The 23824-nt window shown below is 45.0% G+C and overlaps 1 long non-coding RNA gene across 2 annotated transcripts in view; it reads right to left on the bottom strand.

The window, feature by feature from the left end:
• The window catches only part of LOC143836795 (uncharacterized), a 146153-nt gene that overhangs the window by 77095 nt on the left and 45234 nt on the right, over positions 1 to 23824 (bottom strand). For both annotated transcript variants that reach the window (XR_013230743.1, XR_013230744.1), the window contains exon 3: positions 9898 to 10049. This is a non-coding gene — a long non-coding RNA (uncharacterized LOC143836795). The remainder of the gene's footprint in view (positions 1 to 9897; positions 10050 to 23824) is intronic.

Here is a 23824-nt window from a genome sequence, read left to right as displayed (position 1 = left end):
GACTACCCCTGCTCTATGGGGACACAGGAAGCAGCAAAGCATGTAGCTCCACAGCAACACACCGGCGGCAGCCCGAAGTAGCACTACTGGTGCGGAATCACCCGATGGGATTCAATGCCAACCATTCTTAGCCTGAAGTGAACTATATGATAGATGTTGGTGTAAGCACCAAGACAGCATTGAGGGATCTTCATACAACAAATTTTTCAGTGTCCTCAGCGAATCACTGCCAGCCCCACACAACACCTTATTGTGCGACTCTTTCTGGCGTGCTTTTTTTGCCACTGGGCAGCAAGCTCATCAATGGATTTTTTAAAAATCAAGTAAAAACAAGGCCTATGGAGCTAGATTTGAGACCAGTAGCATCTTAACAATCCAACAAGATTTGGGGGAAGGGCAGGTACAAGTTCTGAAGAGTTGAAGATCTGGGACTGTAAGGAACTAAGGTGCTCCTGGATTCAAATCTATATCTTGTTCTACAAACCAAGATGGCTACCCTGCTTATACAAAGGTTACTCTAGTATTTCGTACTCAATGCTCATTCCCACACTGTATCCAAACTCTGTCCCAAACCTTGGTGGGAACTCAGTCCACTGCCTCTTTGTTAGGAACTACACAATTCAATTTGTTTTGTTGGTATCTGAGCCATAATGCCAAAGACTGTTTACGCACCGGAGGTTTCATGCTGGGCTGCAGGCTGCAGTTTTAGTTGTGGCAGGTTGCCCCACCTCTTTCTGCACCCACATGGGTTAGCATTTGGCCTAGTGCACCTCATCTGCCCCCGATTTGTGCTCCTGCATGGGAGCTGGGGCAGTGAAGTCCCCAGTGCGTAAACAGTCAAAGAGAGTTTTCTGAGAAACTTCCAACTGTAGCAATCATCTTAGGCAGATGATGTTAGCATGTGGTACGCATAGGTTGTATGGGAATCTGTATTTTTCTGGCATCAATGTGAAAGGGACAAAGTATACCTGAGGAAACTCCAAGGTGCTGGGAAGAAAGGTTAAAGCTAAATTATTTTTTGTAAGGAATTTTTGTTTCTCTGAGGGTTTTTTGTGGTTGTTTGTTTTGTCTTGTCTTTTTAAAATAAGGCATTTGCCATATTGTGCATTGCACCCTCTTATTTTCAAGCTATAAACCATTCCCAAATCTTTGGAATAAACATCTGTTCCATAAACAAATTAATTATTTCCCCCTGCCATTGATGTTATCAGCACAGCTTTATTAAAGAAAATTTGCCCTCATACATTAAGCCAGTGAAAAAATGTAGCCCTAAATTAAACATGGGCTTAATTTTTCCAACAGGTTAAAAATATTCTCAAAGCATGATAACCATTTCACCTATTGGACATGTCTTACATGGATACCAGTAACTGGGACACTCTTGAATTGGGGGCTTGCTTTGGCACTCACTGTACAATTGGTATATATCCTGGCTTGGAACCTTGGCCTGCTTATTCAATCTGTATTTTGTTCATTACAAAGTTCAAGTTTCAATTGCTTTCCCCCCATCACAACTCCCCCCCCCCCAAGCTCCAAGCGCTTCTCTCTGTCCAGATTGCCAAAGCTCTTAGCCAGCCTCTTATCTGGCATCTCTTCGCTACTGTAATCTCCGCCTCTCTGTTTTTGACTCCTTCAGTCTTGTCCCTAGCAATCCCATTCAAAGCACTCCTCCTGCAAATATTTGCTTCCTTATCCATCACAATGATTACAAGGTTTGTCAGCCTGAGGTCTTCTGGCAGGCAGCCACTGAGAAAGGAGTTCGCTAGGGATATCGGCAGGGGCAGGCAGGATCAGAAGGCAGACTTAACTGAGGCTCCGCTCCGGCACACACAGACACAGAGAGTCAGACTCATTCCTTCTCCCTCCCAGTCTGTGCATCCATGAATCATGGGGAGCCCTGACAATAAAGGCACAGAGCAGGTTAATCCAGTGCTGTGCTGGTATGTGAGCTTTCTCATCATGGTTCTTCAAGACAATCATTGGCCTAGCTGAGGAATGACAGCAGGAAGTCACCCTTCGTTGCTCTTCATCTGGGAACTGGATTTGCAGAATGCAGCGATATTTAATTGTTTTACTAAAATGAGGATTTCAGCAAGCAATTTTTAGGCACATTTTTCCTGACCCCTGCTTGATAGGATGCATCTGCTCAGATTCCCTCTTCTACACCTTTCTTGACATCGGGCTACCTTGACTACATGGTTCCCTAAAATGCTAACGTTATTTTTGTCAAAAAGTCCAGTGGTACCACCAAAGTTTTATTCAAGGCATAAGCGTTGCTGTGCATGCACATGTCTTCAGTATTGCCCTCACTCTGCCAATGAACCAGGACACTTCATATCCAAGAATGTGATTGAAGAGGTTTTGCTAAACCCCTGCTCAGAACTTGCACCAAGGATCAGGCAGAAATAATCATGAATAGTCTGGAACGACTGCATCTCAAACTTTTCAACTCCACTACGAAACCCCGCCATCAAGCCCAAGAAGAAACAATGTACCAACCAACATTCTGAAGGTAACCCATCAGAATTCCTTACCACCCGCCATCCTCCCACCGCCCATCCTGAGAGAGCCACAACTGCTGTTTTGTCTGGTCAACTTAGAATCATAGAATCATAGAGTTGGAAGGGGCCATACAGGCCATCTAGTCCAGCCCCCTGCTCAACTTCCAATCCTCTTTCTAAAGCACTGGCATTGGAAACTTGTTTAGCTCCGCAGGAAAGATGGTCTTCTCAGGGCACAGAGCTCTGAAACTCTGTTTTTACAAAGCACAAAGAACTCCTATAGCTGAGCCTTGACACCCCCCCCCCCCCCATCTACACATCTACACCTACACATCTAAGGAGAGTTTCCCTCTCCCACACACTTGGCATATTCCTCCAAAGGGACCTTCCTCTCTTGAAAGCTCATCCCCCCCCCCAAAGTCTTGTTGGTTTCTAAGGTGCTCCTGGACTCGACATGGAGGCATGGCCAGCTGACATCATTTGAAGCTTGAAAAATATTTCAAGGGTACTTCCACCATCATAAGGTTGAACAAGGCTGGCTTATGCACTCACAATGTCCCAGCCTACTGGCCTACATCCTTATCCATTGTTGTTCCTCTATATATTTATGAAACAGCCTGGAGGATGAGAGATGTCCGGCTGTCCAAGTTAGAATAGGGCCAATCAGGGTGCAGCCAGCTTTGTCCTGATTGGCCCTGCCCCTGCAGCTCCCGTCCTCCATCCCTGGACTCTAGCCTCTTTGCTCTCAGACGCCTCAGTGCCTGGAGCCAGCAGCAGGCAAGGGGAGAGGGCCCTGGGCAAAGAGTCATGGTGGAGGGCTTGCTAATGGCCTACTAGGCTGGCCTACTGGCCTCCTGGCCTACTAGGCTGGGCCTGCTCACGAGGGCCTTCCGGCCTGCTGACTGCCTGCTAAGGAGCTCTTTCCCGGCCCTGATAACGAGTTGCCCAGCCCCCGCCTGCCCCACTTGATCTGGCTGCAAGCTGCGGCCCAAAGCCACCTTAAACTGCGTGGCCAAGGAAGGGGGCCCTTTCAAGGCCCGTTCTTAAGAATGGGCTTTGAAGCTAATAGTCAGATAACACTGTTTCCCCCCTTTCTTTAGGGATCAGTCTGTCTTCATGATGTCATCAGGCATTTCACAATCTGCTTTCAGATTAGGCTGCCTAAGGAGGTGGTGAGCTCCCCCTCACTGGCAGTCTTCAAGCAAAGGTTGGATACACACTTTTCTTGGATGCTTTAGGAGGCTTTGGGCTGATCCTGCGTTGAGCAGGGGGTGTATGGCCCCTTCCAACTCTATGATTCTGTGATTCTGTGATTCTGTGATTCTGTGATTCTGTGATTCTGTGATTCTGTGATTCTGTGATTCTATGATACATGCCTTTTAGCCAATGTCATTCATAATAAGGAAGGTCAAACAGAGTGACCCAGGCCCAGAAGCAGTAGGTCAAGAAGTAATATGGCCTGGGCAGATGGAAGGGAGCACCGTCAGCTCATCTATGCCAAATGCATTCTCAGTACTGGCTGTAAACTGCACGGAGCTTTTATTCCAACCCCAGATCGATTCAGTCCCTGCCCTCTACACAGAATGCGATTTCCATTTGGATTTGGGGCAATTTAAATTTTCCTTCTGCAGCAAGAAGGATTCACCCGGAGTGACCCTACCTTTATTGTGCGATATCTCAGACTGCTGCTAATCCTGAATATATTCAGAAAATTGCATTGTTTTGAATCTGGGCTCTCCTCCGTGGTAGAGGACCCGTGATTGGCTACAGGTGGTCATGTGACAAGCCTGCCTCAAAGGAGAAGCCTCTAATTTCTCTCAACTTCTGTCGGACTTGGATTTTTTTTTTTTGTGCCTTCTTCGTCGTCGTCCCCCCCTTCAAGAAAAGAAAGGATTTTTTCCCCTCCCTCCTCTGACTTCTTGGATCCTCTCCCCCTCCCCTTCAAGAAAACAAAGAAAGAGTCTCCATTTGCCCCCCCCCTCTTCTGAGCCTCCCTAACCACGTGCAGAAGACTTTCCTGTTTCAATGGAGAGGGGGGGAAGAGGAAGACCCGAGTTCAAAGCGATCTGAATTCAACAGGATTGACAATGGAATAAAAAAAGTAAGTGCAGACTCTGCCCTGGTGTGCCTCCTCCTCGTTCAAAGCATAGTGTAGTAAATATTTTAAATCATTAATAGGAACAAAGTAGGAAAATCTTCATATTAAAGTGTATGTGGATCAGTTGACTTTGAAGTTATTTTAGCTAAGAGCAATCTGGGGGGGGGAGGGGACTCAGACACAAAGGACTTCCTTTGTTGTAGATACTTATTTATGCTCTCTAGCCAAGTTTCTTGCATTTTGGGATTAAGAAACAACAAGTATGTTTTACGAGGGCATTCATGACAGACAGGGAGTGCTGCGAGCCAAAATATCTCCAACTAATGGCCCAAGACAAGTACTAACGGCCCAGTGAAGGGCATCCTGCAATGTTAATGCTAGGTATATATATATTTGTCACTCAATTACACAGTAATGTACTTCTCAATATTCCATCACATGTATGGAACAATAACATTTCTCATCCCCTATAAAACTCAAATTCCACGGTGGCAACATACATAAGGGTGACCCACCAGCACGTTCTGCAAAGGCAGAGCAGCAGCTGGAGACAGAAAGCTGGATAATGAGGGAGGAAGAAAGGGCCAGAAGTGACAGGCCATGGCTGGGGCAGGGAGGGGGTCATGGGGAATAAGCCATGGCTGGGGGAGTTTAAAGGCCAGCTGGGAGAGGACTGCAGGGGAGACGGCTGGAGTCGCAGAGAGAGATGCAGCTGAATAGCTGTTGGAGGAAAGAGAGAGCTGAGATGCAGCAGAGACCATTGCTGTGAAATGCTCACCAGAGAACTTGTCATAAAGAAGCCAAGCAGGACACTGAGGAATGGTGTAACAATACAGGGGAGAGACCAGCGGAGAGCCACAGCAGCTGGTGCAAGATCTGAGATGATGAGACAGGACTGGTGTGTTAAAAGGGAATGGACTGAGGAGAAAACAAGAGACGACTGCGGGAGATAATGGACTAATGTGAACACTGAGAGAGAAGTAAATGGATTGTGGGGTGTGAGTGCATGATATAAGCCTGCTGTAACAGGAAAGCAGGAGGGCAGTGTGGAGCAGACTGTTAGATCTGAAATAAAGTGGCCAAAGAGGAACCTGGGAAGGTGGTTCTGCAGGGCTGGCAGGCACCCTGGTCTCAGGCTACTAATAAAGTCACAAGAACATGCCTTGGCGTTTTGTTCAGCATACGTGAAAGGAAAGGTAGGGCCAGCATGAGGGTAAGCAGCTGCTAGAGCTGAAGACTTATGGCAGGGCACTGCCACTCCCTCACACCCATACTCACTTGCTAGTGCACAACCGCCCGTGCTCCCAGATACTATTTATTCAAGCAATGGCCTGGGACAGTAGTGCTCCCAGATGCTCCCATTGCTAATACTGCTGGGGAAGGGGCTGCAGGCAGGATGGGAGACCGTGAGCACTGGCAGCCAGGGGGAGGATGCACACCCAGGTGGGGGACATGCAGATGGGTGGGAAAGAAAGAGGATGGGGGCAAGCAGAAGGGAGAAGGGGGCTCTGGGAACTCCCTGTCTGGGGGCCCCCAAAACATGGAACTGGTCCTGATGAAAGGTGTCTCTGAGCATTGGTCTTTAATCAGGAGGCTGTGGTTCACATCCTGACCTAAGAGGAGATGTAGCAGCAGCAACACCACTATTGTCTTTTTATGTTTCTGTTTTTTAAGACAAAAGGAAAAGAAATAATGGAGAAAACGGACAGAAAGAAAACAGTACAATCCTAAACAGAGTTACACCCTCCTAAAGCCCCTAAGAGCCTCTTGTGGCGCAGAGTGGTAAGGCAGCGATATGCTGTCTGGAGCTGTCTGCCCATGAGGTTGGGAGTTCGATCCCAGCAGCCGGCTCAAGGTTGACTCAGCCTTCCATCCTTCCGAGGTCGGTAAAATGAGTACCCAGCTTGCTGGGGGGTAAACGGTAATGACTGGGAAAGGCACTGGCAAACCACCCCGTATTGAGTCTGCCAAGAAAACGCTAGAGGGCGTCACCCCAAGGGTCAGACATGACTCGGTGCTTGCACAGGGGATACCTTTACCTTTACCTTTAAAGCCCCTAAATTCACTCAGATTTGATGGGTGTAGTTCTATTTTGAACTGCAACCAGAGGGAGAGGAAAAGTTGTGCTCAGATGGCAGATTGGAGTTCAAGGTGGGTCTGCTTTTGAAAACTGCTCAGTGATCAAAGCAATCTTCTGCTACTGCACAGCAAAGGTCCAGTCCACCACAATCTGCACAGCTGCCCCCTCCCCTCCATTTCTGCACACCAACCCAGGCAGTAGAGACCTGGCAAAGCTGGGAGCCAGATGCGGCTGCTGTGAAAATACCATCAATACTCTGTGGCCTGCTGATCTGGGGGCTGGTCTGGAATAATGAAGGGCCAGCAGCAGGCTAAGACTGGCTCTCAGGCTGTGTGGTGTTTACTAAAGCCTTGCATTGTCTTCCTCAGGAGAGAAGAAGATGGTCATGCCAGAGCTGTGCAAGGGCAGCAGTTTTCTGTCATTTGCAATCATCGTTCTACCCCAACGTATATGTTAAGCATTGTATAGGTTTAGTCATAGGTTACTGTGGACCTCCGAAAAGACAAATAAGTGAATTCTAGATACTATCAAGCCTGAACACCTAACTTCTATTGGGCCCCATTTACCCACATGTCTACCACCTGCGATTGATTGATTGATTGATTGATTGCATTTTTATAGCTGGCTCGTGGAGGTTTATAAAACAATATGCATCTCACAAAACAGTAGTAAAACTTACTAAAACAGCAAGTTCCCCTCTAAAAAGCAAGTGCAAAGACGGTGGCGTTAAAAAACATCTCCTCCCCAACAGACCGCAGCCTTGGCCCTCAAACAGTCATGCCATCTCTACATCTGTATACAGCCCGTGGCGCCACGGGCGCCACGGACTGTATAAAAGACTAAGGGGTAGTGGGGAGGAGTTAGGGCGGGACCGGTCCGGGATAAAAACTCGGAGGGGCCAATCAGGAACCGCGAAGCGGCTCCTGATTGGCCCCTCCAAGTGTCCATCCCACCCGAAGCAGGCAATGGGGAGCCGCACAAAGCGCAGCTCCCCATTCCCTGCTTCACCCGCACAGCGACAGGTGAGCGGTCGCCCGCGCCGCCGTCATAGACGCCGCGAGGCCGCTCCGCCGGCCGGGAGAAGGCTTCGGACAGCCTCGGGGGCGGGTGAGCCTGGGCGGGTGGGCCTGGCCGCCTTCTCTCAGCCGGCGGAGCGTCTACGACGCCGCGAGGCCGCTCTGCCGGCCGAGAGAAGGCTGGGGAGAGCTTCGGGGGCCGTTCGCCGTTCGTTTGGGGAGGATGGGGGTGGTGGGAGCCGGCCTTCTCTCAGCCTCCGGAGCGCCCTCGCTGCAGCGAGGGCGCTCCGCAGGGCGAGAGAATGTCGTTCTCCATTCTCGGGGGGAGCTGTCTAGCGCCCATTTTATAACAGTTTAAAATGGGCTTGAAATCTAGTCACATAATATTACGATAACAATAATAATGATACAGGGGAGTAGCTTACCCAATGGACCCGGGCAGAAGATCCAGACCAGAGTCTGACTTGACTTAGACTTAGATGGCAGGAGGCTCAAGAAACCAGGCGGGATATTTTAAAGGGAAGATGTTACTACTGTCGTATCTCTATGTATGTGCAATGTTGTACACCACCCAGAGTTGGTCTACTGGGATAGGCAGTACAAAAATCAAATAAGTCAAATAAAAAAATGAACTCTTGTTAGAAACTAAAAGAACTGAACTGAGGCTATTGTACTTTTCACATTATGAGAAGACAGAGTCACTGGAAAAGACAATAAGGCTAGGAAAAGTTGCAGATGGTGGAACATGCAAGATCTGTAGTGTGCATGATTCAACAAAATAAAAAGAATAACCTGCAGGTGGCATCAGGGGAGATGTGTATGTAGCATAGTTAGAATAGGAACTTCTTGGAATTTTTCAAATACTCTTTTCCAGTGACCTCCTTGGCTCTATGAAGACTTCCTGCTCCTCCAAGTATACTTCTTCCCTGCTTGTCTCCAGAACAGCAGACTGAATCCACAGAACAGATAGTTAGACTGTTAGGACTAATTCTCTCTCTCTCTCTCTCTCTCTCTCTCTCTCTCTCTCTTTCTCTCTCCTCTTTGTATACAAAGTTGTTTCTTTTCATAATAAAGCTATTTTATTCTTTTAAGCAGCCTAATGCTCTGCTCGTCTTTGCAAACCTTAACTCTGCCAACAGAAGGCAGAAGAAAAAAAGGAAGATCCAACTTGATGTGGATTGACTCAATGAATAAAGCCATGACCCTCCGCTTGTGAATTCTTTTTTTTTGTTAACAGTTTTTTTCTCTTTATTCATTTAAAATCCTGCTAGTATACAAAAATCTTTCAGTTTATCCATTGATATTCCAACTCCTTTAAGGAATCCTCCAGAGTTAACATCAAGTCATCCACAAAGGCTCTCAGTCTGTATTTTCTTTTCTTTTTTAATTTTTTGCCCCCCATCCTTTTATCCTGTCTCATATCTCTATTCAGAATTTCTAATACCAATATACACAAACACAGGCACAAAAAGGGTATACACACAGCAGCTATTCTACTTCAAACTGGAGGTGTAGGATCAAATATGCAAACATAAATTTATACATTTGCATGTCATGAAGATAGCTTCTAGCCTAGCTTTCTTCCTGAGTTCGTATTTTTGTATGAGTAGAGAATTGTTCAGAATTTGACCAGCATCCAAACATTCAACTACAACACAATGTTATGAGTTAATTGGGAGGGGGACATCATGAACCTGTGAACTGTCCCAATGTGGTTATTCTTGATTTAGAAGACGAAGAAGAAGAAGAAGAAGAAGAAGAAGAAGAAGAAGAAGAAGAAGAAGAAGAAGAAGAAGAAGAAGAAGAAGAAGAAGAAGAAGAAGAAGAAGAGATTGGTTCTTATATGCCGCTTTTCCCTACCCGAAGGAGGCTCAAAGCGGCTTACAGTCGCCTTCCCATTCCTCTCCCCACAATTTGTTACAGGACTTCTTCAGTTACCTTGTCCCATTCAATTTGTTCAAGTGTCTGAATCCATCTTTTCAGTTTAGTGTGTTAAGCGGCAGACGGCACAATGCATAGTAACAAATAAACCCAGGGGTTTCAAGAGCAAAAGGTTTGAGAAAGGCAGCCTAATGGCATAAAAATCCAGAGCAGAGATATATTTAAATATGAAGCAGAACAGAATCTGTAAACAGGTTGTTGATTACAAGGGTAAATTATTCTTTTGCTTAGAAAAGGATGACGCCATAGATACCGACTCACCCACAGCTGACCCAAGGGAACCGTCGGGAACAATACCGTGGTAGGGGGACTTTAATGGAACTCTGAGATAAGGAGAACACTCTGAATACTTGGGAACAAGGACTTTGAAGGTGAAAAGATAACCATCATCTTCGAATTAAACCTTGAGATATCTGTGAGGAGAAAAACAGAAGGAGAAAAAAATTAAAATGCCACGTTCATTTCATTATTCATCACTACCATGTCCTCCAGAGCTGTGAGACATACAACAAACTATAAAGTTGATATTTGGAGACATTTATTTTGCCAAATATCTTTTAACAAATGCTAGCATTAGAAGAACCTTGGTCCGTTCACACACATTTTTTTATTTTGGAGGGGCTCACAGTAAACATATCAATTTGTTAATTTACCAAAATGTTGCTTTAAAAGAAGAGTTCCACTTTCACAGAAAAAAAGTTAGAAACACAATATTAAGGCCTGTACAACCCTCCAAACTGCTCTTTCTGCTATATGTTCTGTGAGAGCCAGTTTGGTGTAGTGGTTAGGAGTGTGGACTTCTAATCTGGCATGCCGGGTTTGATTCTGCACTCCCCCACATGCAGCCAGCTGCATAACCTTGGGCTCGCCACAGCACTGATAAAACTGTTCTGACCAAGTGATGTCAGGGCTCTCTCAGCCTCACCCACCTCACAGGGGGAGAGGAAAGGGAAGGTGACTGTAAGCTGCTTTGAGCCTCCTTCGGGTAGGGAAAAGTGGCATATAAGAACCAACTCTTCTTCTTCTTATATATTTTTACCATCTCGGAGTCCTCAGCAGATGTGTCATTCCATTCATGCAAACTGGGAAACAAGAAACAGTGTGTATTGGGAACATGTGTGCTCTCACAATAAACATAATACATGCCAGTCTCCCTAATGCACCTGAAAAATGAGATTCTGGTTCAAATGAATGGGAGCTGTACCTTCATAGAAAATCCACATTGCCCAATTCACATGAGTCAATTACCTCACATATTGTACTTTCAATATGCACAGTTGGGGGACTGCCAGTTTGTGTGAATGAACAAAATGTTTGCAGTGGATTATACTGCACTGACTTGGTGGGTATGCAAGCCTGGGGAAAGGCACAATAGTCTCTATAGCATTGTTCCATTGTGATTGACAAGCCAAGGAGTGGGTGGGGAAGAAGTTCGTGTCACTTTCCTTTGCAGCCTCACCAGGAAGCAAAAGCCATGACATGGCAGAGGGAAAATGTGGGAGAGGTCTCCCCATGAGGAGGGCTGCAAATGTGAGGTTTACTATCCCTCATTTGCAAGCAGGAGACCACATGCAATTTACTCTCCATGCAGAAACAGTCTATAAAAAGTACAGGTCTATTACTGCAGATTGACCCTGTCAGGGCATCTCTGAGTATCTATTGCTCTGTGCATCAAACTTGACATTCTCTTCTGGAGGAAGTAACCATGTTGTCAGAGATGACCCAATCAGACATGCACATTCTGCTCCATGAATTGGCTGTCTGGTGGAGTCAAATGCCCATGCTTTCCCAGATCATGCCAGTTTTTGCAGTCACCATGCCCTCATTCATATGGAATTACCTTGTTACAATTGGGGACCTAGCCCACAACACTCATGAGAGGTCACATCCTTTCTTCCCACTTGCTAGCTGAGCCAATGATTGCCCCCCTGACACCCCCCCCTTTAAGCCTCTGTCTCTGCTGCCAAGCCAAGAATGACTCCCAGTCTTTGCCTCCATTGCTCCATTGCTCAACTTGGAGTGGCTCCCAGTCACTGCTGCCGTGTCTAGAATGGCTCCCACCGTCTGCCACAGAGTGGCTTCCAGCCACTGACAATGACAAAAGAGATAAGTTGGAGGCATTTCAAACCCGTAAAGTGAATGTTTACAGATTCTTCTGTAAATCAGGGAGGGAAGGGCTGAAGTTTGCCAAACTATCTGTTTTCTGTCAGTGTGGCCCTGACCCAAAGATTTAAGTATCCATAGAGCCACATTTGATTATTAGAATATGTGAAGGGGAAATATATGACTTGTGAAGTGTCTCTTAGCGTGGTCAAGCTGAAAATTTGACCCTGCTGCAATGACAATATTCCCCAAGATCAACATGCAATGGACTTTCTTCCAGAGTCAGCTTCACAAAAAAGCATTTGTATGGCAAATAATGAGGACTTGGGGGATGTATTTCCATTCCACCCATGCTTATCAACATGCCTGCTAGACTCACACAGATAAGCTTTCACCAGTGTAGATTTTTGTGCCCTCCCTTCCATCTTTTCCCCAGTTCTTTTGAAACCATTTTGACACTGATGTTTTGCTGGAAGTTGGTTTTGGGTTACCTCTCCCCCTGTGCATAATAAGTCTGTTGTTTTTTTCTTTATCTCACCCACTCCTTCCTGTCTCCATCCAATTTGTCAATGATTGGACTGTCATAGTCAAACCATACTCCTATTCCTTCTCCCCCACCTGAAGATGAGTGCTTTTTAAAATGACACTAAAATAGAAGTATGTCCCTAGAGTGTTGTAACATTAGGTTTAGAAGTTTCTGAATTCCCAGCTTTCAGGTTTTTTTAAAGTAAGTCTCCATCCCCTTCCCTTGTGAAGATATAAAGAAAAAGGCATAGAGAAAGGGGAGAGGCAAATCCTTACTTAAAAAAAAAAAAAGAAATCTGGGAACCTTGTGAACTTGCCAGACATGTTATTGGAATGTTCTAGAGAGATATCAATATTTTAATGCCATTTTTAAAAGGCAGTGTGCCACCAATGATGACAGCACCCTCCACTGAAAATCCTCATTATTGAAGGCACGTGTAGAACATAAACTGACTTTACAGCTGTGAAAAGGCAAAGGGAGGGCAGGCACGTGGAAGAAGCGGTTCCAGGGCTTGTTGATGGACTCCCAAGAAGAATCAGGAGTAAGCCAAGAATGTGGAAGAGCCCCAGGATTAAAGGTCTGCTCCCAAGGAATGCAAAAGAAGTAGGAAGTGGGAAGTGGAAAGAAAGAAGAAAAGGCTGGCTGAGGAGGCAGGGAGGGCTCTGAAGAGCTATTACTTGGGTCTGAGTTCTAAGGCAATTGCGTATTGCCCTGCCCTCTTCCTAGTATTAAGCAAACCAATTTTTAAAATTGTAGTTGTAAAAAGTGACAACATAATAGCCTTTTCGTGAAATTCAGAATGCATTGCTCAAAAGACTGGTATGTGTTTATTATTTTTTTTAAAAATAACTGACTGTGCCCCTTTAACTAATCTCTCTCTCTCTCTCTCTCTCTCTCTCTCTCTCTCTCTCTCTGGAGCACAGTATTTGTTATTTCTTATTGAAAGGAATTGTATTTTTTCCCCAACTGAACTTAGTAGCTAGAATATATCCAGGGCATGACATGTGAGTCAACTGCTATTTGTCTGAATGAAAGCAGTCCTTCGCATCGCACAAGGGTAACAGGATAGCAACAATGAGATATTCAAAATCCTTCTTAATCCCATGTTTTCCAACACTGTACAATTAAAATCACTGCCAGCGTTGTAGATTCTTACACAATTTCATTGGGATAAACTGCTCGGTAGCTTATTAGTGTAGCATGTTAACTGAGCAGATTGCAAAAGATTACTGGGAAGAATGCTTTCCACCCTGGTACTGGGCTGCCCGCATTAAAAAAGAGAACAATCCTTGGCAGAAAGCCTTTTTCTTTTTTAACATCCTGCGAGGAGGAAAAAAGAATCTGTCTTTCTCATCTCTGGTGTATATTGATCCTACAGATGTTGTGGCTTGTAGTGCTGCATTTAGAATTTAGTTCTGCTTTAAGGTTGCAATTCAACAGATGAGACTGATTTGAGGGGGGAGGGAGTGTTGAGTCACACACACAGAGGAGAGGTTTCTCCAATGAAGCCAAGCAGCTGTCTCCAGCAAGAGAGGACTATTATCATATATTATCCTGAGGTTCCCTCATGCCCAGAAGCTAAGATTAGCAAGATGCAGCTGCCCAACCACCAGCAGTCAGAGGGAAAAAGTCCCCTTCTCTTTCTAGAGAGAAGCAAGCCTCTTGAAAGTGGAATTATCCTTTGTTTTCTAGGTTGGTTTTCCAGCCAGCTTCGATAGGTTTAGAACCATAACACAGTGTGTTTTAGGTCACCTTCTCCAGGCCAATGACTAGACGAAGTGACAGCCTTTTCAAGGGGCAGATATTACCAAGCACCGAGCAATAATGGTACAGCAGAGACAAGTTGTGTGCTACCCAATATCTAACTAACTAACCTTATTCCCTGGGTTTACCCAGTTTACATGGTAGGGAAAAATTACAACCAAAATACAATAGAAAAAAGTGCCATCTAAATAAACTGAGCCCCCGAGGAGGGTGGTGTATATATATATATATATATATATATATATATATATATATATATATATATATTAAATAAATAAACAAACAAATAAAAAATAATGAGCTGTAGCTTGGCAGAGACTTGGATCTGATGTAGTCAACTGCACTCCCCTGGAGACTTGAGAGTGGCAGGAAAGGCACTGAATATGCATCGACATCACCTCTTGGTGATGAGAGCCAGCTTGGTGTAGTGATTAAGAGTGGTGGACTCTAATCTGGAGAGCTGAGTTAGATTCCTCGGTCCTCCACAGGCAGCCAGTTAGGTGATCTTGGGCTCATGGGGACTGGCTAGCTCGTTAGCAGGCCCAGGACAGAGCTCCTTAGCCGGCATTCAGCAGGCTAAGAGACCCTCGTTAGCAGGCCCGCCACCATGACCCTTTGCCCAGGGTCCTCTCCCCTTACCTGCTGCTGGGCCCAGGCACTGAGGCACATCTGAGAGCCAAGAGGCTAGAGTCCAGGGACAGAGGGTGGGAGCTGCAGGGGCAGTTCCAACTTGGACTGCCAGACACGTTCCACCCCCCAGGCTTTCATAAATATATAGAGGAACCATGGATGAGGATGGTTTTGTTGTGTACCTTCTTAGCCTCTTCCTTGAGAGCATTTTAAAAACACATTCCAGAAGTTGAGCACAAGCAGTTTGCTGCAGCCTTCAGTTCCTTCAGTTCATGTGCTTCTTGTTCCAGTTCTTTGTTACCAATGGGTGCATAAAACTTCACACACACACACACTCCAAACAGTAGTCTTGTATTTATAAGACTGTTGTACAATTGTCTTGTGTTTTATCACCTCTCTGTTTATTTTTGTTTTAGACTTTGGATTATCAAGCCAAATATTCATGATAAATGAGCAAGTTGGTTGCTACAGAAGCTTGCAAAGAATGGGGGAAAGTTTATGATCCTAACATACCCAAGTGTGCTAAACGGTCACCTCCAGAAGTGACTTCTGTTATGCTCTACACAGGCCTACCCTTGTCCTTGGTCTGAAAATTGCAGGTGGTGCAAAATGCAGCTGCTAGGGTCCTCATAGGAACCCCTTGGGGGGCCCATATCCAGCAGGTGCTGAGGCAGCTGAATTGGTTTCCAGTTGTGGCTTGGATCAGGTTCAAGGTTTTGATATTAACCTTTAAGGCCCTTCGTGGTGTGGGACCTACATCTCTGAGGGACCGCCTATCACCTTATCTCTCCCCCCCTCCACAAGGCCTTGTGCTCTGCGGGTATGAATTTGTTGGTGATTCCCAGCCCACCGGAAATTCGCCTGGCCTTGGCTAGGGCCAGGACCTTATATCCCGCACCTTGGCCTTGGCCTTGACCTGGTGAAATGAGCTCCCAGAAGAGCTGAGTGCCGTGAAAGGGCTTCTACAGTTCTGCAGGATCTGTAAGACGGAGCTCTTTTGCTAGGCCTTTGGTTGAGGCCAGGGCACAGAAGATCTGGGGCCCCCTCTACTGTATCTGTACTTAGATAGTTGGCATCCTGAAAGTGATCCCTGAGGTGCTGGGGGGAGGGGAGGGAGGAGGGAGGGGGTTGGGTTTCTTACTATTTATTATTATCACTGTCAGACTATATTAGGATTTTAATATTTTATCTGTGGGGATCTTTCATGCTGTAATCCGCCGTGAGGCAACTTGTTTAACAGTGGTGGTTAATGAATTAATATTAACAACAACAACATGATCGCAAACAATTTACCTCCAAAATATTTTACAGCTAAAATTTGGGCCCTGTCTGTATATATGTGTGTACTAATGCTAAGAACCATTTTCTGAGCTCCTTTCTGCTTTATATACAGGTGAATGTGCTTCTCTGTCTCTGCTACTTTTTCCTTTTCAACAACCTCTCCTGTGCTGGCTTTCAAAACAGGATGTGCTAGCAAAGTGATGGCAGCAGTTTGTTTCTCTTAAAGCTTGAGAGTGTTAACTCACAATGGATCTGGTTGTGTTTGGTACAGAAGTGCCACAACTCAAAGACATTCAGTAGCATTTTCAGTCTTGATAGACAGTTGAGGTGCAGTGGGGAAGGAAACTGATGGCACTCCAGTTCAAGTGGACACACATTTTCAGAAAGGAATCTCTACAATCTCAGAAAGAAGCAAACCTGGGACCGGTGCAAGAAAATAGGCCCTGTTTCTACCACATTGGAATAATCAGACCACAGGGAAGAAGGCCCTGGCCTGGATGGCCCACATAATCTCATCAGATCTTGGAAGCTAAGCAAGGTCAGCCCTGGTTAGTGTTTGAATGGGAGACCTCCTAGGAATACCAGGGTTGCGATGTCAGGCAATGGCAAACCAAATGTCTCTTACTTTGAAAACTCTGTGGGGTCACAATAAGTCATCTGTGATTAGATGGCAAAAAATAGGGGAGCAAATTGGAGAAATCAGGGAGGGCTGCTCTGCTGTCAGAGGATCATGCAAAATGAGGTATGAAGTTTCCTATGACTCCTGTATTGTCACATGACTGAACTTTTAACCCAATGAAAAGTGTTGGAGAACTTGAAAGGTTTCTGTCTGTGATGCTTTAGGTGAACACATACACATGAATCTGCCTTATACTCAATCAGACCCTTGGTCCATCTAAGTCAGTATTGTCTACTCTAGCCTTTTTCAGTCTTTTGATCTTCTAGTAACCCCTAAAAACAATTGCAGGCTTTGAGGTAACCCAGAACTGATGTCTGCTGCCCATGCGCCGGCCACACTCCTGGAAGTAACATCACCCAAACACTGCCACTGGATGTCACCAGGCCACTCTCATTGCCAGGAGCTAGACTTCTATTCCCACCCACCCCCCGAGCCCTGAACCTGCCCAGTGGCCTGTTCTACCCATCACCAGGACCAAAATCCGGGCTGCCACTGCAGATGGAAGCTAAGCCCCTGTTCCCAAAGCTCCAAAATTGCCCAGTGACTGCACTCTGTCTCTCTCCCACCCACTCATGATGAAAAAAGACTTCCCCACCCAACCAAAGTCAAGAGGACTCACCTCACAGGTCACTAGCTGCCACCAAAGGGTCGACCACGTGAGAGGAGCCTCAGCCAGCAAAGGTTTGCATGGTTGAGTCCCCTCCTGGCCCATCATTGGCCATTTTGGAAGGGGGTAAGTTCAATTGAGGAAAATCACACCACGTAAATTTTATTTTAATAATACTACCATAATAGTACTTCAATTGTTTATTGTTTGTTTTAGGCAAAATTTAATGTATTTTTGTGGGCCCTAAAATTTCTTTTTTTTCTGTTGTGAGAAATAACAATAAGAACTAATTGTGAAAAATAACGATAACCCCCAACTATTGTGAGAAATAATAGCACCCCTGACCACCCCCTCCTCCTTCCACTTCCCTCTGAGGCTCAGAAGCTGCCGATCCCTGCTGTGTGAGAGCCGGTGAGTTCCTTGCCCGGGGCCTGCAGCCTTTCCAGATCCTGGGTGGAGGGAGAGGCCATCAACAGAGTTCTTTTCCTCCCCCCCCCCCAATCTAGCACAAATTGTGTTCCTGAATGCAACAGGTTTGCCCCTAGTCATAAATAAATGTTAAAGCTCGTATTAGATTTAGTTAAAATAGTTAAAAATAAAAAACATTTTATTTGACCCTAAAGTTCATAATTTTTCCTCTGATTTTTAAAGCAAATAAAATCATTTTGTGAGCCCCTAAAATAATTGTGTGCCCATTCCGAATGGATAAGTTGGCCCTAGTGGTACATTTTAAAACTTACTTTGCACCCAGCACCATTTAAATCCACAGCCTATTATTCCACTTGAAGACTCCACAGACTGTAGACTAGATGTCCATGAGCTGCATCTAGGCCACTGAAGAAGAGTGCTAGGAAACTAGAGAGCTTGCTGTGATGGCCAGGTGCTTTCTCAGCTCCACATCCATCCCATCCCACCTGACCTTCCAGCAGCAGTGACAGAGCTGATTTCAATTATGCCACAGGATTGTGAGCAGTCAGTAAGGCAATGTTAACAAAGAGTTGTTCTGATTGTGCTGGATCATGAGCTGGGATGGGAGAATGGGAATCTAATATAATATCTTCTCCCTCCCCCTATCATGGAGAGATTCCCACCAACACTTTTTCTTTTCACAACTCAAAAGTAAGTGTATTGCCTCTTCTTTAGAAGGGTTTGGTGCTTAGTGGTTTGCAGTATAAAACAAGGAATGTAAAAAGTTATTGTTATAGGCAGCAAGGAATGGCAGAATGCAGCTTTAAAACAGTTACAGTTTCACACATGCCCAGCTTCAGTGAACTGACAAGGAGCTTCTGTCAGACAGGGGGAAATAATGGTTTCATTTGTGATTTCTTAATCCCAAAGTTCTCAGCCTATTGAGATAGCTTGTCTTGGGATATTTTCCTCAATCTCTTCACAAGTCACTAACCTATTATTTCCCTAATGCTACCAATGGATACCTAATTATCCCTACCTCCTTATTGGCCCCAACCCCATGGATCTACAGTATAGATGTCTGAGTTATTTTCCTTCACCAGGCACAGCCTAGCCTACCTACTAAACTATTCACCTGACAGTTTTTCACTGTTTCTCTGTTGTTTCCCCTTTATGAGGCAATGATAGACTTTACTCCCCTTATCCCCCCCCCCCGGAAGTTCTGCAGGTTCTCATTGGCTGATACCACTCAGTAACTGTCTTCTCCCCAGGCAGGGGTTTGCTGGGATGCCTGCAAGGTGGAACGAGAGACTGTCCATCACACTTGCTTGCTGTTTTGCGATATTTGAGATGTTTATAATAAAATGGCATTAATTTATTTTTGTAGTACAACCTCGTAAAAGCTAATTATTTATATATATATATATAGATCAGAAAATGCAAAAAAGAAAAGTGCTGCTTATAGATATATACTACAGTTACTATTAAAAAGGAAAACAAGCTGTTTTTTCTCTCAGATCACCACCTTCTTTCTTTCTTAAGTTGGTCTTTCAATGTTGATACTATCTGATGATAAGTTAATCAAGATATATTCTTCCCTTCTTTCTTAACAGTTTGCCATTCCTTGATTTTCCCTTGTTTATCCGCCGAATTTCCGTCAGTTTGTCTCTTTTCTTTCTTGAGTTTAAATCAAGACGAGTGTTTATTAAAGAAGTCAATGGTGAGAGTGATGGACTTAATTTTCTCTGCACTTAAGCCATGTCTTTAGCAAGCTATCTCTTATGATACGATTGCCATCTTGTCTCTGGATCATTCTTAAAGATGTCTTTTCCCATAGGTAATTGTGAATTTCTTCTTTAGTGTCCTTGTAAAAACTAATGGTCAAGGGTACCATTTCAGTAGTAGGGGAGGGGCAATATTCTGCAAGTTCAAAAAACCTGGGGATTGTGATGTGAACACATACATGCACTAAGCAACACTTCTGAATACTTCAGGCACTTGTCTCATCTTTCTTGCAAAACTGGTTGCTTTGCTTTTGCTAGTTTATGTTCAAGCATCTGTATTCTCCATCAGCTTCCCAGTAACTGAAATTATTTATGACTCATACAGATAGATGGCTTAGTTAACAATTCATTCTAATTTTCTGTGTGTCTCTTTCCTTATCCAGCACAGCTTTTGCCAGATGGGGTCATGAATGCCATGTTGAAGACAGACTGACAGTAATTGCTTCTGAATATCTCCTGATAAGTTATGCTCAGACAAAGGTTAACTTGGGGTTGCCAGGTCTCTCATTCTGTTGGCCACCAAGAGAAAAATTGGGGGGGGGGGGGGTTGTCATTGACACAATGATGTTGTGTCACTTCTGGGGAAAACTGAAAATGCTGTCGTAGCTCTCAAGGAATCACAGGCAATTCCTAGAGTGGCATGACATCACAACTGGATTTTCCCTGAAAATGATATGATGCTGTCACACTGATGCCACCCCTATATTTCTCCTCCCAGACTCATTCAATTTGAAGGCAACTCTAGGTTAACAGATATATAAGCTACTAATTGTAAGAGATTCTGGAACTTGAACCAGAAACTTCATGATCCCAGACAGATATTCCTGAAATGGCCTGTGCTCAGGGCTTTCTTCAGGGGAGAAGGCCATAAGAACATATAGGGCCGTTCCACATTCATCCAAAATAGCACAATGGTTACTAATTGAAATCGCTACAGTTTTGCCGTTATGCACAACGTCGTTGACAATCTGCAACACTCCTGAAACCGATCCGCAAAAAGCGCTTCGTTGTAGCGCTTTCAGGGAAATCCCAAAAAGTGGATTCACCCTCCGGAAAGCGCTACACTCCTGCAACCAATCTGCAACACTAGCAGGAAAGTTCTGTGTGTTACCATTGTTGCGGTTTCTGCAAAGTCCCTCCCCCTGGCTCTCTCCTCTGATCTTCCGGCGAAGTGATCGCCATTTTTTTTTCTCCGAGCGAGCGGAGATCAACACACCGGCAAGCCTTCGTTTACCCAGTGAGGCTTCCCCGGCTGCAGTCCCTCTGTTTAAAGTCACTAAGCACAAGCAACACAGAAGCCCGTTTGCTGGTTTATTTTCCCTTTATTTTTCACACTGTTTTTGGCCGAAAATCGCGCCCGTGAGGGGGGGGGGGATTTTTTTTTCACTCGGGGGGAGCGTGGCAACGATGAAATGGCAGCTCAAACACCACCTGCTAGCTGGATGGGTCTCTCAGTTGCAACGAACCAACGCAGATTCGTTGCAACGGGTGTGTGTGGGGGGGTTTTTTTAAACCTTCCTTAAAGGGAAAGGGGCTGTTTGGGAGCATGATAATGACCGCCCATTGGCTGCTTGACGGCCAGGGGCGGGACGAGCTCGGCAATAGCGCTTCCTGGCTAGCAATTTTTGCCGAGACCGGAACCCTGTGGGAAACGATAGAAATGCAACTGGATTCCACTACAAAGGCAGGTATGCATAACGACGAATTCCACTATTTAAAATGCCGATTTTTCGTCCCGCAAACAATTTGCAACATGGATCCCGGTGCGGAATGGCCCATAGTATTGGTCCATGTGCTTTAAAGGCAGTTTGAAGCCTCTAGACTGGTCAAGCATGACATAAGCGCTAGAAGTCTAGTGTTCTGCTCTTTCCTGGACCATTGAGCAGTACCAGCTGCTTGCTGTATCCTGCCTAAAGCTTGGAGTTCCAACCAATCACCTCAGGAAGCGTAGGCTGGAAAATGTGCCCTATTTATATCCACTCAAAGCTCTGGCCTGTTCCTACAACTTTATATCCCAGTATTTGTTCAAAATTCTCAAGACCAAACTTAAGTGAGGAAAAAGGAACCCAAATCAATTTCTTTTTACATGGAGGGGGTCTGTTTTGAAAAGAAGATTCTGTGGGTGGAGTGGAGAGAATGATTAACTCTTCTCCAACCTGCCTAATCTTCCCTTTACTCCCCCATAAAGTATCCAGAAGATACCTTCATGGCATTTTTGTCACCTAGACTTCATGACCAGAAATGATAACAACATAAGAACATAAGAGAAGCTGTGCTACATCAGGCCAATAGCCCAGCCAGTCCAACACTGTGTCACACAACAATGGCTAAAACCTAAGGAACGTCAGAGGATCCACCAGTGGGGCTAGAACTCCAGAAGCTTTCCCACTGTTGCCTGCCAAGCACTGAGGATACAAAACATCACGTCCCTAGACATTGTGTTCCATCTATACCTTGTGGCTAATAGCACTGATGGATCTCCATATGTTTATCCAATCCCTTTTTGAAGCTATGATTGTAGTTGCCACTAGAGAAGGGCATAAACTGGCTGATGAACTAAAGTTTGTCAGTTCAATATTCACGAGCTAAAAAAACTGCTATGGACTTCCATTAATTTTGGTGCAGTTCATGATGGTTCATGAAGAGCAGCAAGCACAAACTGCAAATTTGGCTTGAAGCCATTTAAATCTGAACAGTTTACGTCATTTAACGCTGATTTGCAGTCTCAGTACTCATCTGTTTGGAAATCCCTGCTTTCTGCTCACTCCAAAAACCCATGGGGAACATTAAAAGCAGCAATTTAAACTCTAAATGGCTCCTGAACCAATTCAAAATGGCTCTATTCACAAATTAACCTCCTGATTCATATCGGTTTGTGGTTCAGTTCATAGTTCAGCCATGAACCAAATTTCAAAACTGTAGTTTGTATCCCTTTCTAGCAGCCACTACTTCCCACAGCAGTGAATTTCATGTGTTGATTGCACTTTGGGTGAAGAAGTACTTCCTTTTATCTGTTCTAAGTCTACTGCTAATTAATTTCATTGACTGCCCATGATTTCTTATATTGTGAGAAAGGGAGAAAAGTACTTCTTTCTCTACCTCCTTTATCTTTTGTGAACCTCCATCATGTCACCCTTCAATTGTCATGTTATGGAAGTGACATCACATTCTCCAAAAATGACACCCTCCCCAGGTACCATCCTCAAAATTCCAGAGCATTAGCCAGGGCAGTGCTGGCAACCCTATGTGCATTTATTTGTTTGTTTGTTTATATGTGCATTTGTTCTTACCTATCTTTTCAGAGACTCAAAGCAGATTACAACAAAGGTAAAACTGCATCAAATAGAATACAAAAATAAAAAATGAAGTTCAATTAAATAAGTGTTAAAATATTAAAACAGAAATTAAAAGCTATATTTGCCCAATTCCCTCTGCTATATGGAAGAGCGGAAAGGAAGGGTCTTATGAACCCTGACTCTGACCTGGTGGAATGAGCTCCCAGAGGAGCTGCAGGCCCTGCGGGAGCTTCCAGCATTCCGCAGGGCCTGCAAAACGGACCTCTTCCACCAGATTGTTGGCTGAGTCCGGGCGACAAGGAAGATCAGGGCTCCCCTATAAGAGTGATTGGAGTGGCACTGGCAAATGCCAACAGCACCCTCTTTCTCCCTCCCCTCTAGAATGGGTTGGTCCTCAGGGTGGGTGGTAGGTAGGTGTTGTGTTTTTACTGCCTCGTCTTATTGTAACTGTGGTTAGAATTTATTGTATTGTTGTTTTATTTTGTATAGGGTTTTTTATTGGGATTTTAAATGCTGTAACTAGCCTCAAGCCTCCAGGGAGAGGTGAGTAATAAATCATCATCATCATCGTTGGAGTCTAATTTGCCAGATTCTGACAGGAAGGCCAATGGATCTCAGAGGTTATTTCATGCCACAACCATCAGCCTGGTTGGAGAGCTCTGTCTCGCAAGCCCTGCAGAACCTAAGGTCCCTCAGGGCTCTGATCTCATTCAGTAAAGCTTTCCGCTAGACCAGAGCCAGGTCTGAAAATCCATGCCCCTGGTTGAGGCCAGTTTAATCTCCTTGGGGCCAGGGATCCTGAGCAAGTTTTGCCCATGAAATAAATCTTTCTTTCTTTCTTTCTTTCTTTCTTTCTTTCTTTCTACCTACCTACCTACCTACCTACCTACCTACCTACCTACCTATTTCCCACCCTCCCTTTTGGCTCAGGCAGTTCTCTGGAGCAAGGGTAGTCAACCTGTGGTCCTTCAGATGTCCATGGACTACAATTCCCATGAGTGCCTGTCAGCATTTGCTGGCAGGGGCTCATGGGAATTGTAATCCATGAACATCTGGAGGACCACAGGTTGACTACCCCTGCTCTGGAGGATGTATGAGGAAAGGTGGTAC

The sequence above is a fragment of the Paroedura picta genome, chromosome 4, assembly GCF_049243985.1.
Source record: "Paroedura picta isolate Pp20150507F chromosome 4, Ppicta_v3.0, whole genome shotgun sequence".
Taxonomy (NCBI): Eukaryota; Metazoa; Chordata; class Lepidosauria; order Squamata; family Gekkonidae; genus Paroedura; species Paroedura picta.
This window is presented reverse-complemented; position numbering and strand designations above follow the sequence as displayed.